This window comes from Malus domestica, chromosome 10, assembly GCF_042453785.1.
Source record: "Malus domestica chromosome 10, GDT2T_hap1".
Lineage (NCBI taxonomy): Eukaryota > Viridiplantae > Streptophyta > Magnoliopsida > Rosales > Rosaceae > Malus > Malus domestica.
The window spans coordinates 16,305,994-16,317,391 of record NC_091670.1 but is presented as its reverse complement, the minus strand read 5'-3'; positions in this window follow the sequence as shown (position 1 = coordinate 16,317,391).

Below are 11,398 nucleotides of genomic sequence, written 5' to 3'. Positions count from 1 at the left end.
TTGTTTTCATTATTTTGAGTCATTTTAAGTGTGTTTCGAGTTATTAGAGTTTTTAGCCTAATTTTGTGTCCTTGAGTCTTATTTAATATTTTTAAATTAATTTAGAATAGATTAGCAATCCCTCCTAATCCCCGGCCTAGAACGATACCCTACTTACATCTATACTACAATTGTCAAAAAGAGGGTTTAATTTGTGTGTCAAGTAATTTTCACATCAAATTTTGGCGCCGTTGCCGGGGATTAGCAACTTTGCTAATCCTTTTATTTTTGTTTTTGTTTATGTTTATATTGGTGTTTGTGTATTTTACTTTTGATATTTGATTTATTTTTCTTTCTTTGATTTTAGGTTCAAATGGAGCCGAGGGAAATTTAAAGGAAAGATGCGTCCGGCTAAAGACGTTAAATCAAGCGCTTCTTGGGAGGCAACCCAAGCATTCAACGAAGGGAGACTTTGGAATCACTAACCCAATCAGCTTTGCATTCTTCCACCCTTATCTTTACTGCTTTCATTTTGTTTTGTTTAGTTAGTTGTGTTATTTGGTTGATTTCTGTGAGTTTGTGTTATTTAGTTTAAGTGTGGGGGAAGGTTAACCAAAGTCTCTTTACATTAATTTACACATTAAAAAAAAAAAAAAAAAAAAAAAAAAAAAAAAGATAAAATTTAAAATTAATGCAAAAAAAAAAAAAAATTTAAAAATTAAAAAAAAAAAAAAGTACAAATATTTTACAATAATGTAAACTAATAGTATTCATTGGTCGGGTGGTGCTTCAGTAGTAGGCGGGGCTTCAGCAGTCGGCGGGGCCACAGAAGGAGGAGGCGGCAGAGGTTGATCAGTTGGAGCTTCACTACGCGGTGCCGCTCCAGAAGACGAAGGCAGATGTTGTTGGAACAAACCCACAAACCTCCGATGATCAAGTAAAATTTGACCATCGGTGTCCTGCATCTGGTCAATCTTCCTCTTCATGGTTGTGGCATAGTTGTGTGCAAGCTTGTGCAATTGTTTATTTTCATGCTTGAGTCCTCTAATCTCCTCTTTGAGACTCTGTATTTCAGCCACCAACGATTCAACGTGACGGGTTCGGGCATATAGGCGTTGGGCCATGTTGGATACGGAACTCGCACACTGCACGCTAAGAGCCAGAGACTCCTTCACAGCCAACTCATCAGACCGTCTAGCGAGCAGTCGGTTATCTCTGGGAGTGACAAGGTTTCGGGCCACCACCGCAGCGGTCATGTCATTTTTTATCACCGAATCCCCCACGGTAAGAGGACCGGTAGGGGATATGAAGGATGGGCGCCATATATTGTCTGGTGAAGGCGGAGCTGCCTCTTCACCAATGTTCAAGTCAAAACGACGATCGGAAGGGCCAGACATTTTTCAGAGGTGGTGAAGAAAGAAGAGAGTCGGAATGATCAAGATTAAACAAGTGCAAGAAGAGAGTGTTTACAGGAGGGTGCTCAAGTGTGTTGTGGAACAAGCTTAACGCCTCTATAAAAAGAAGAAATCGGAGAGGCGCTCCTCAGAGAAGCGTCCTCTCGCAAATCGAAGAGTCGGGGCTCCTTTCTCAAAAGCCGGATTCTTTTCTCAAAAGAGGCGTTTCATTTCTTAAAGGCTGGGCTTGCTCAGAAACCACGAGCCGAACCCCGGATTTCAAAAGATCAATTTGTCCAGACGTGTCGTCACTTGTCACACGTAAATTGCTTTGCGAAATTCTCGGGCAGTTTGTCGAAGCACCAATTCAGAAATCGAAGAGGGAAATTCAACAGTCAAAGACACGCTAGCTTTCTCAAAAGCTGGGCTTCAACCCACGGGCAAATCTTCTTTTCCAGATTTATCCGCACGTGTCACATGCTACCTCTACAATCGACGTTGCTCAGAGCTCGAAGCGCCGATTCCAGATATCAATGAGGAATCTGCTTTGCGGAAATTACGGGCAGCTTTGTCAGAAAGCGCGTAATGTGTACTATTCATCCATCCACCGGCTGCCGACAATGAGTGAGAGAATAGTTCCGGTTGTGAAGAAAAGCCCTATAAGTTTCTACCTTCGCCTTCCACAGCAAAAGCACACTCTCTCAGCACACCCTCTCAACACTTCTTCATCTCCGAAAATGCATTCCCAAAGAATCCTCCTAAGTTACTCTGTGTTCCTCATTCCTTGGGATACTCCTGCGAACAACCCATTCAAAGCAAAAGTATTTCATATCATGAAGGTTGAAAGCAAGAGTATCTCATATCATGCTTTCTCCCTGTCCTTTCTCCAGCCAGCACTTGCTCTCGAGTACTCATCATCTTGTGTTTCCTCTTCGTCTCTTACGTATAAGGGAAGTGAAGATGATACCTCGAAGCATGTGGAGACAACGTGCTGATTCATCCTCAACTAAGGACAAGGAGAAAGAGAGCAAGAGGTGGGCACTTGGAAAGATTGAAGAAAGAAACAGACCAACACCTCTCCCTCGTGCCTGCCCGCCATGCAGAGGAAACAAGCAGAGAAGAATGCAGCTTGCACAATCATCCCAGCAGAAGGAGTCTGAGATGAAGAACTAGAGAAGCTGCCACATCTGCTTGGAGAACAAATAAGGAACTGCAACATTCCCAAAGAGCAAAGCCTTGCAGTACAATAGCATAAAATCATCACTTGCAAGTGAAAAGCTAAGTGTCACCCTGTTCAAGAGGAAAGCTGTGGAAAGTCAACAAGCACGACCAATGATTACTTATTAGTTTTATTCATTATCTTTTATCGTAATTTTCAATTTTTCGTTTGCAATTTTTTTTTTTTTAATTAATTTTCTTGCGTACTTAACTGAATTATTTCTTTTCTTTGCAGGAACTTTTAGTTATTTCCACCCTTGAAGTTGATTGCAGAATTTTAGCTTGGGGGTCATCGCTTGATTTTACTGCAAATTAGGGAAGTTTTCAGTCCAATTGTTTTATTTTGTTTCTTATTATTTATTTATTTTATTTTTATTTGCATTATAGTGTTTTCTGACATTGGGGACAATGTCCAGTTTAAGTGTGGGGGTAGAAATCTCTAGAATTTCATTTGTTTCTGTGTTGTTAGTTTTTGTTTTCTTAAAAAAAAAAAAAAAAAAAAAAAAAAAATCGGAAAATTTAAAAAATCCAAAAATATTGTCTTGTTTCCCTTATTGTTTTGAATTAGATTTTTTTTTTGTTAGTTTCCCTACCCAATGATATAATTGGATCAAATTTGAACCATGATCATCAAGAACTTAGTTAACATGTATTTTGTGAAATTCCTAATTCTCTTGTTAGTTTTGTACATGTTTGACCATCTTTGAAAAACCAAATGCACATAGCCTTGTTGATGTGAAACTAAAGTATGAATTAAAGCTTCATATGTGAATTTAGTGACCATATATAATTCCTATGTGAGTTTTTGAGCCTATTGAAAGTGTGTGCATTTTTCATACACTCCTATTCTTTCATGTGTGATGAACTTATGTGAGATACATCTCTAGAACTTGCGTAACGATCTTTCGAAATGTTTGTCATTGATTGCATGAACTTGGAAATGATAGAGGCATTAGGTTTACCACTATGGCCCAAATAACCATGTTTCCCAAAGAAAAATGATATCATTAGATTGCCAATTTGAGCCATGTATGTTGAGCCTTTTATTTCTTATCACCAGATATGTCTACCCTTATACCTGAAACATTTTTCCTTACCCTTTCCAAGCAAGCTAGTGAGCAATGTGAGATTGTTTTATGAGAAACGTTTGTGAAGTATTGTGAAGATGTTTAGCAAAAGATTAAGTGTGGGGGTATTTCATGTTTGTAAAAAAAAAAAAAAAAAAAAAAAAAAAAAAAAAAAAAAAAAAAAGAGAGAAAAGAAAAAGAAAAAGAAAGATTGTATACGAAGAAAAAAAAAAGGGAAGAAAATAAAAAGTTTTTTTTAAAAGTTTCAGTTTAAGGGTATGGTTGGAGGTGCTAGAAGAATCGCTGGAAAAATTGAGTTCTTATAAATCTAAACAAAAGAATTGCTTGCAATATAGCTTGGAACTTGTGTTTTCCTATTCTTTCATTTCAATAACCCTCTCCCTAAACCTCATTACATCCAATAAAAGTCCTCTTGATTTAAGTTTTGCAATTATGACTGTGGAGAAGTGATCTTTATGCAAGCTTATGGTAGAAATTTCACATTTGTTTCTTTGAGCGAAACACATTAAAACTAAACACATGTGTGATTGAGTGCATATCCCGTGAGAAGGTCACTAGTTTGCATATGATGATTTTAAAAATAAAAACTTGAAATTGCATTAGCATGGCTATCTCACACACTACACTTCAAGGATGATTTGAAGACTACTGCTAATATTTGAATAAGGAAGATGAACTTGGATTAGTTCCTTGATGCTAGCTATGGTTCTTGATGATTTGTTTTCTTAAATGAAATTCTATGAGGGTCAGATAGGGAGAAACTAATGTTTTTCTTGTTACTTCTTGTTCTTGTTGTCTTTGTTTTGCTTGAGGACTAGCAAAAGTTAAGTGTGGGGGTATTTGATCGGATGATATTTATATATATTTTTACTTCAAATTCACTCGTCTTTTCTTAGTTAGTTCCTTATATTTTTGAGCTATTTATATTATTTTTGTGTTTATAGGTTTTGTTATGCAAAGAAAATAAAAATAGAACAAGTGAAATTTTATGTAATAAATTCGTCAAAAGCAAAATTAAATTACAATATTGCCAACCCATTGTGACGCTAAATGATAAACCAATATTTAAACTATATATTTCATCCTTTTATATTTCTTTTCTTGTCTTGTCTAATTTAGTTAAAGCTTTAAGTATTTATGATACTTTTAATTTATTGTGTTTGTAGGAGAAGAAAGTGGAGAGACAGCGTGAGCAATAGAGAAAAGCAGAAAACGTGAAAGGGATCCAAGAGAGAGAGCTGCTTTGCAGCTGGACGCGGAGAAGGAATCCAAGGAGTCAAAAGCAGAGAACAAGAGGAAAGAAAAGAATAAAAAAAGCTAAAGCTTTGCAGCTGGAAAGAAAGATGGAATAAAAAAATAAAGATAGAGGGCAGGTTAGGGAGAGTCCACACGGGGACGGTGAAAGAATAAAAGGGAAAGAAAAGCTGCTTTGGCAGCTGGGGGGGAGAGAGGGACGGAAAGAAGCAGCCGAGCTGCCTTTGGCAGCTTGAGAGACAGGTGGAAGGAGAGAGCTGCCTTTGGCAGCGTGCAGCAGGACAGGAACAGAAGCAGCTGAGCTGCGTGGAGATAGAGACACGGGGGGAATAACGCTGTCCTTTGGCAGTGAGGTCAGGGAGAGACGGAAAGCAGAAGGAAGTCAGGGAGCTGCTTTTGCAGCTGGGGGAGATTGACGCGGAGAGACTTGGAGAAGCGGAAAAGACGCAGAAAAATAAGCTGCCTTTGGGCAGCGTGAGGCTGCACAGAAAAATAGGAGAGACTGACGGAAGTCAGAGGGCAGGTCAGAGGCGCGGCAGCAGAGCAGAAGCAGTGCGCAGGGACAGACAGAACACTGAAGCACTCTCTCTTTCGGTTTAATTTTTCCAAACTTCTCTTTTATTTCTGTTTTTAATAATGTGTAATTAAATTTATGTTGGTTAGAGGTTAATTCGAAACCATGAATATATTTGTAATATGAATTGATTATCTTCAGTTGTGAGTTATAAGTTGTGAATTCAATTTACTTATCCGTTCGTATAAAAACTGATTTGTGTATGTTGGTTGAGAGTGCACGCTTAATTTACATGCATGAATTTGATGCTAGAATATAAGTGAATTTCACCTAATCGTTATGAACTTATTTTCACAAGTAGTAAAGGTTGCTAGTCACAATCACGTTAAGTAAATTCTTGGCAAGAGTATCATGCTTTTCATAGTTACGAATACCTCGTCAATGCTTATAGTTTTCACAAAGTTTAATGATCTTTGATTGTATCTCTATTGTGCTTTTCACGTAGGGGACTTTTGAAGAATGTTTTGAATTGTTGTATGTGTTTTCCCGTCCAATTCAATAACTTAAGGAAAACTTGAAGATTAAAAAAGTGCTGTTCACGGTTAATCTGGAGTATTGAGATTCACAATTTATTAAATGAACAATTGGAAATCATTTTGTATGCAAGTATAACATGTGTGGAGAAGAACCCTCTAGCTAGTCCGTCATTTATCATTTTACCTTAATTTTATGTTTTTATCAATTCTGTAATTTAATTAAGTTTAATTTACTTTTCATCAAAACCAAACACCCATCCATTATTAAATTATATTATTTAGTTAGTTTTCTTTATTGTTAGTCTTTTAATTCAATTTCCGTCCATTTCAGTTCCTAGTGTTTAATTTAATTGTTTTCATTATTTTGAGTCATTTTAAGTGTGTTTCGAGTTATTAGAGTTTTTAGCCTAATTTTGTGTCCTTGAGTCTTATTTAATATTTTTAAATTAATTTAGAATAGATTAGCAATCCCTCCTAATCCCCGGCCTAGAACGATACCCTACTTACATCTATACTACAATTGTCAAAAAGAGGGTTTAATTTGTGTGTCAAGTAATTTTACGCATCAACGAGATCTTCGAAGATTGCCCGTAATTTTCGCAAGGCTGAGTCTGCATGTGACAGGCGCTGACATATTTGAAAAAAAATAAGTGCCTCTTCGATATCTGGAATCGGCGCTTCGACAAACTGCCCGTGATTTCTGCAAAGGTGACTCTGCATGTGACAGATGCTGACACGTCTAGAAAAGCGTTTCGACAAATTGCCCGTGATTTCCGCAAAGCTGACTCTGCATGTGACAGATGCTAACACATCTGGAAAAGTAGATGCTTATCTGATATCTGAGTTTGCCTCTTCGATCTCTGAAATCCCTCGAGTGCAGAGGTTGCATGTGACAATTACGGACAAATCTGGAAAAGAAGATTGGCCGTGGTTTCTGAGCAAGCCTAGCTTTTGAGAAAGCTAGAGCATCTTTGATTTTTGAGTTGGCCTCTTCGATTTCTGAGCTCGCCTCTTCGATCTCTGAAATCCCATCGAGTGCTGATTTTTTTAGAGGTACGCAGGACGTTCAAAGCACACTTGAATTTTTGCCTATAGAAACTTCATTCTTGCACTTCTACGATCTTGACTTGTCCGACCTCTTCTTTCTTTAACACCTCTGAAAATGTCTGGCCCCTCCGACCGTCGTTTTGACTTGAACCTTGGTGAAGAGGCAGTCCCGCCTTCTCCAGACAACATATGGCGCCCATCCTTCATATCCCCTACTGGTCCCTTTACCGTTGGGGATTCGGTGATGAAGAATGATATGACAACTGTGGTGGTGGCCAGGAACCTTGTCACTCCCAAAGATAACAGACTACTTGCCAAACAGTCTGATGACTTGGCTGTTAAGGATTATCTGGCTCTCAGTGTGCAGTGTGCAGGTTCCGTGTCTAATATGGCCCAACGCCTATTTGCCCGAACCCGTCAAGTTGAATCATTGGCGACTGAAGTGATGAGTCTTAAGCAGGAGATTAGAGGGCTTAAGCATGAGAATAAACAGTTGCACAGGCTCATACATAACTATGCTACAAACATGAAGAGGAAGATTGACCAGATGCAGGAATCTGATGGTCAGATTTTACTTGATCATCAGAGGTTTGTGGGTTTGTTCCAACAGCATTTGCCTTCGTCTTCTGGGGCTGTACCGTGTAAAGAAGCTCCAAATGATCAACCTCCGATGCCTCCTCCTTCTGGGGCTCCGCCAACTGCTGAGGCTCCGCCGACTACTGAGACTTCTCCTAAGCAGCCTTTGTGAAGGCTCCCTCTGGTATTTATCTGCTTAATGTTCCTTTCTTTTTTATGAATGTAAAAATACCTTGCATAACTGTCAGTGTTTCAAAAATAAACCCACACAAAAAACAACTAAACAAGCAACAAATAAAAATGACAATCATGGAAAAATAAAACTACAAAAAAGGGAAGGTTTTTAGAAACGCAAAACTGATTATGGAGCAATTAAAAAATCTTCCTTATTTGAATACATGGGTTGCCTGCCAAGAAGCGCTTGCTTTAACGTCTTCCAGCCGGACGAAACTTCCTGCTAAATTTGGATAGGGCCCATAGCATGGAATTGATCCTTGAATGGACGATGATACTTGACGTGATCCGGCAATGGTTTAAATTCTAGTGTAGGTGCCTGAATCATCAAAATCAGCAAGTTAGTATATAATAAAATCGAAGTTGGAGAAGATGGCTTACTTGCTTGCTCCAACACAAACTCAATTACGAACACCACATCTTTGAAGGTTGCAGGGATATGATACTTGGCCAGATTTGGTGTTTTGAGAGTTATGACTTTTCCTATCTCATAAAATCCAACTTGTTTGGGAGTTTTCGTCTCAAGGGTATCTTCTTTGATGAATTGTAGACACTCCCCATCCACTTCTTGCTCTTGATTCTTTGGAAAGGTTCCGAAGATGCCTTTCTCACCCTCTTCCTCCTTGGATTGCATGATCCTGCAAGGAATACAGACATTTGGTGAAACGGGGTCAGGACGAATTGAATTTAGGCTTACCTTGGTTGTAGTGGACGACATAGAGGGCATATGGGGCTGCGGCAAGGGTGGTTCTTTCCTTGCCGTGGCCTTGTTACTCTCTTCCTCTTCGAGCATCAGCTGTTCATCCATGTTTTGGCTTGGTTTTGATGTCTTCGGTTCACCTCCAACCTCCATAGCACTTCCCAAAGTGATAGCATCATGGATTTCAAAATCTTCCTTCAAATTTTCAACAGTTGAGTTGGAGAATTCACTTTGCTCTTGAATTTGTGCCGTGAACTCCATAATTTGCCCAAATTGCTTTTCCAATTCGCCCGTCTTCTTGGCTTGATTTTGCACCTCTTTGTTTCGGTTTTCTACATCCTGGTTGAAAGAGGTGAGTAACTTATTAAACATATCATTATCCAAAGATGTACCTGAATTGATTTGGGCAGATTGTTGTGGTGGCTGTGATGGTTCATATGGCCAGTGATAGAACTCCTCTTCTTGCAGCCAATATCCATCTTGTTGGAATTGTTGCAGTTCTCCACACATGTAATCTGAATAATCTCTGGGTTCGAAAACATGTTGTCCCCTGATTGGCTATGGCCTTCATAACCCCAAGCATCTTCATTCGCAGCGAATTGAGAACATTGATGAGTTGGATATCCTTGCCCATAGGACACACCATCTGTAGGGACACTTTGCGTTGTGGTCCTTTCGGGATATTGTGACAATTGAGAAGTAAGTTTCGCCAATTTAGCTTGAATGGTAGCAAAATCCATGTCTTAGTTCTCTAGTACTTGAAATCAAGGAAACAAAATTAAATCAAATATCATAAGTAAAAATAAAAGACACAAATAGAAACAAAGTCAGTAACTAAAACATAAAACATGAAAAAGAAACAACGGGGGATTAGCAAAGTTGCTAATCCCCGGCAACGGCGCCAAAATTTGATGCTATGAAAGTTAAGCACTCAAATTAAACCCTCTTGTTGTCAAATTGTAGTATAAATGCAAGTAGGGATCGTTCTAAACCGGGGATTAGAAGGGCTTGCTAAAACATCTAAACTTACTTAAAAACATAAAAACTAAGTGTTGACGAGGCAATTATAACTATGAATGCATTATACAATTGCCAAGAATTCAATTAACGCGATTGCGATCAACAACCTTCACTACTCATGAATATAAACTTGTAACGATTAGGTGAAACTCATTTATATTCTAGCATCTAATTCATGCATGAAAACTAAGTATGCATCCTTAATAAACATACAAGAATCAATTATGAATAAAATAGATAATTGAATTGCAATCACAACTTATCAAATCACAATTGGAAGAAATCAATTCAAATCTCAAGCATGTTCATGGCTTCAAACTTCCCCCTAACTAAATAGGGGTTTAGTGATGCGTAAAATTACTTGACACACAAATTAAACCCTCTTTTTGACAATTGTAGTATAGATGTAAGTAGGGTATCGTTCTAGGCCGGGGATTAGGAGGGATTGCTAATCTATTCTAAATTAATTTAAAAATATTAAACAAGACTCAAGGACACAAAACTAGGCTAAAAACTCTAATAACTCGAAACACACTTAAAATGACTCAAAATAATGAAAACAATTAAATTAAACACTAGGAACTGAAATGGACGGAAATTAAATTAAAAGACTAACAATAAAGAAAACTAAATAAATAATATAATTTAATAATGGATGGGTGTTTGGTTTTGATGAAAAATAAATTAAACTTAATTAAATTACAGAATTGACAAAAACATAAAATTAAGGTAAAATGATAAATGACGGACTAGCTAGAGGGTTCTTCTCCACACATGTTATACTTGCATACAAAATGATTTCCAATTGTTCATTTAATAAATTGTGAATCTCAATACTCCAGATTAACCGTGAACAGCACTTTTTTAATCTTCAAGTTTTCCTTAAGTTATTGAATTGGACGGGAAAACACATACAACAATTCAAAACATTCTTCAAAAGTCCCCTACGTGAAAAGCACAATAGAGATACAATCAAAGATCATTAAACTTTGTGAAAACTATAAGCATTGACGAGGTATTCGTAACTATGAAAAGCATGATACTCTTGCCAAGAATTTACTTAACGTGATTGTGACTAGCAACCTTTACTACTTGTGAAAATAAGTTCATAACGATTAGGTGAAATTCACTTATATTCTAGCATCAAATTCATGCATGTAAATTAAGCGTGCACTCTCAACCAACATACACAAATCAGTTTTTATACGAACGGATAAGTAAATTGAATTCACAACTTATAACTCACAACTGAAGATAATCAATTCATATTACAAATATATTCATGGTTTCGAATTAACCTCTAACCAACATAAATTTAATTACACATTATTAAAAACAGAAATAAAAGAGAAGTTTGGAAAAATTAAACCGAAAGAGAGAGTGCTTCAGTGTTCTGTCTGTCCCTGCGCACTGCTTCTGCTCTGCTGCCGCGCCTCTGACCTGCCCTCTGACTTCCGTCAGTCTCTCCTATTTTTCTGTGCAGCCTCACGCTGCCCAAAGGCAGCTTATTTTTCTGCGTCTTTTCCGCTTCTCCAAGTCTCTCCGCGTCAATCTCCCCCAGCTGCAAAAGCAGCTCCCTGACTTCCTTCTGCTTTCCGTCTCTCCCTGACCTCACTGCCAAAGGACAGCGTTATTCCCCCCGTGTCTCTATCTCCACGCAGCTCAGCTGCTTCTGTTCCTGTCCTGCTGCACGCTGCCAAAGGCAGCTCTCTCCTTCCACCTGTCTCTCAAGCTGCCAAAGGCAGCTCGGCTGCTTCTTTCCGTCCCTCTCTCCCCCCCAGCTGCCAAAGCAGCTTTTCTTTCCCTTTTATTCTTTCACCGTCCCCGTGTGGACTCTC